This window comes from Alexandromys fortis, unplaced genomic scaffold, assembly GCF_014885135.2.
Source record: "Alexandromys fortis isolate MF-2015 unplaced genomic scaffold, M_Fortis_MF-2015_v1.1 scaffold_46, whole genome shotgun sequence".
NCBI classification, from domain to species: Eukaryota; Metazoa; Chordata; class Mammalia; order Rodentia; family Cricetidae; genus Alexandromys; species Alexandromys fortis.
This window is the reverse complement of record NW_026067919.1, coordinates 4,669,632-4,673,047: the sequence shown is the minus strand read 5'-3', so window position 1 is coordinate 4,673,047 and position 3,416 is coordinate 4,669,632. Positions and strand designations below refer to the sequence as shown.

At 43.9% G+C, this 3,416-nt stretch overlaps 1 pseudogene; it reads right to left on the bottom strand.

The window, feature by feature from the left end:
• Nucleotides 1-500: 500 nt before the first annotated feature.
• LOC126500608 (60S acidic ribosomal protein P2-like) lies at nucleotides 501-855 on the bottom strand (annotated as a pseudogene).
• Between the last annotated feature and the right edge of the window lie 2,561 nt (nucleotides 856-3,416).

Below are 3,416 nucleotides of genomic sequence, written 5' to 3'. Positions count from 1 at the left end.
TCCCTGCCCTGTGAGAAGTCCGAGGACCACCCACCTCCATCCAGGTCTAGTAAGGTGAGCATCCAAACTGCCTAGGCTCCCACAAAGCCAGTACGTGCTGTAGGATCAAAAACTCATTACCATTGTTCTTGAGTTCTCAGTAGTCCAAGGTCAATGAGAATACTCAGCAAGTTAAAGGTCTCACTGTACAAGCCGGATGAGCTGAGATCGGTCCTTGGAAGCCACAATGGAGGGAGAGAACTGACTCCCAAAAGTTGTCCTTGGACCTCCACATGTGCATGCTGTGATAAGCATGTATCTGTGCTTATACATGCATCACACACAATAAATAATGTTTATAATTTAAAAGTATTAAAAATTAGGAAGTTGGGGTGCAGGATCCAGGAGAGAAGAAAGCAGAAGAAATAATCAAAACTGAAGAATTTGTCCCCTTTTCATACCAGAGACATTTTTTTTTCAAGATACATAAAAAAATTTTTTATTTGCAGGGGAGCAGAGATTTAATCAAAGAAGCCAAATCCCATGCCATCATCTGACTCTTCGAACTCCTCCTTCTTCTCTTCTTTCTTCTCCTCTGCTGTAGCTGGGGCAGAACCAGCAGCAGGAGCTGCAGAGCCAGGGGCAGCAGGAACAGCCACGGCTCCACCAGCAGGCACACTGGCAAGTTTCCCAACACCCTGGGTGAAGACATCCTCAATGTTTTTCCCATTCAGCTCACTGATGACCTTGTTGAGCTGGTCATTGGTCATTGTCTGCCTCAATGCCCACGCTGTCTAGTATCTTCTTAATATCTTTGGCTCTAGGAGGGGCATTGCCCCCAAGGGCGGCATGCAAATAAGAGGTGATGTAGCGCATGTCAGCTGCTGTGGACTGGCCTCACGCGTGTTACCTTGGTGGCGTCAGGCAGTGAAAGTACCATAGACATTTTTTATGAGCTGTCCTAACCTTCTTTTCGATTTGAACATTTTTACCATATCTTGTGAAGAATGACACTTTTGTTTGGCAGAAGAAGTATTTGTACTCTCCTCTCTTACAAGGGAAATGACACTATGAGGAGAACCATGTTCTTCTTCTTCCTAAAAGCCACCATTTCCTTGCCTGGCATATGGACAGTGAAGGGTTAATAACCTAAAGGCCTCAGGTGGCCTCAGAAACTCCCCATAGGAAGAGTTGTCATAGGAGCTGGGAGCTCCTGTCAAGGGGTCAAAATATCAGGAAAACTTCTGGTGCTAAGGCTCACATAATAAAAACCCCCACCAAAAATCAGTCTCCGAACAAAAAACCTCTTGCCAGGGTATGGGCATGGAAATTTAGAAATATATGTAAAGAATATGAAGATGGGGCTGGAGAGGTGGCTCAGTGGTTAAGAGCATTGCCTGCTCTTCCAAAGGTCATGAGTTCAATTCCCGGCAACCACATGGTGGCTCACAACCATCTGTAATGAGGTCTGCTGCCCTCTTCTGGTCTGCAGACATACACACAGACAGAATATTGTATACATAATAAATAAATAAATAAAAAAGAATATGAAGATGCATAAAAAATAATAAGACAGAAACCATAGAGTAGTACTGGGAGGGCATTTCAATGAATACTGAAATCACCTGCATTTATTTTTCCATAGCTTTAATACCCAATGTAAATGGGGGGCAGGGATGGTAACAAAAGACTTTGTTAACATGATTGGTAGGGCAACTCAAACAGTCAATCACTTTAACACTCTGAGACATCAAAGCATTAGCGTTCTGTGGTCTGTGTATTGATGCTGCTATAGATCATGTATCCTGAAGACCCCCCTCCTGAGGTGATCTCATAGTTACAAAAGAAGGAGCAGAAGTACACTTGCATATCCTGACCACCTGTCAGGATGGCTGAGCTATTTTAATGTTAAAATAATCTAGCAATCACATCCTAAGCTGGGACCTGCAGCTATGCTTGTCAGTCATTTTGAGCAATCTCCAAACTCTTTGACCATCAGACAAGGTGGAAATGGACCCACATTTTTGGGCCTCCACAATCTTCCCATCCTAAAGTTTGATTTTCTGCCCTATAAGACCCCCTAGCTCCTATGGCAAGACTGACTGTCTTCTACTGTTCTGATTAAAGGAGAATTCTGTGTCTGAGGAGGTTGATATCTTTGTTTGATTTTTGTGTCACTACAATCAATCTTGATGTAACAGATAGGATGTACAAGTCTCTGCCTTTACAGAGAGACTAAAGTAGAGAGGGTTGAGAGAGGTGGGAAAGGCGGTACTGATATCAAGAACAAACTTTAGGAACCTCAAAGAAAGGAACTAACTCAAGAAAAGTATAAAGGGGAAATATAATAGGTGTTACACCTAGGCATTGAAGTAGGAAGACTTTTTTTTTTCTTTCTTTCTTTCTTTATTTATTTATTAAATATTTCAGTCTCTTCCCCACCTCCGCCTCCCCTTTCCCTCCCCCTCCCCCAATCCGTTCCCCCTCCCTCTTCAGCCCAAAGAGCAATCAGGGCTCTCCGTCCCGTGGGAAGTCCGAGGAAAACCCTCCTCCATCCAGGTCTCGTAAGGTGAGCATCCAAACTGCCTAGGCTCCCACAAAGCCACTACATGCAGTAGGATCAAAGACCCATTGCCACTGTTCTTGATGTCTCAGTAGTCCTCATTGTCCGCTATGTTCAGTGAGACCGGTTTTAACCCAGGCTTTTTCAGACCCAGGTCAGCTGGCCTTGGTGAGTTCCCGATAGAGCATCTCCATTGTCTCAGTGTGTGGGTGCACCCCTCGCGGTCCTGAGTTCCTTGCTCATGTTCGCTCTCCTTCTGCTCCTGATTTGGACCTTGAGATTTCAGTCCGGTGCTCCAATGTGGGTCTCTGTCTCTGTCTCCTTTCATCGCCTGATGAAGGTTAATATTCAGGAGGATGCCTATATGTTTTTCTTTGGGTTCTCCTTCTTCTTTAGCTTCTCTAAGAACCCGAATTGTAGGCTCAATGTCCTTTATTTATGGCTAGAAACCAAATATGAGTGAGAACATCCCATGTTCCTCTTTTTGGGTCTGGCTTACCTCACTCAGGATAGTGTTTTCTATTTCCATCCATTTGCCTGCAAACTTCAAGAAGTCCTTGTTTTTTACTGCTGAGTAGTACTCTAATATGTATATATTCCATACTTTCTTCATCCATTCTTCAATTGAGGGGCATCTAGGTTGTTTCCAGGTTCTGGCTATTACAAATAATGCTGCTATGAACATAGTAGAGCATATATTTTTGTTGCATGATAAGGCCTCTCTTGGGTATATTCCCAAGAGTGGTATTGCTGGGTCCATGGGTAGGTTGATCCCAAATTTTCTGAGAAACCGCCACACTGCTTTCCAGAGTGGTTGTACAAGTTTGCATTCCCACCAGCAATGGATAAGTGTACCCCTTTCTCCACAACCTCT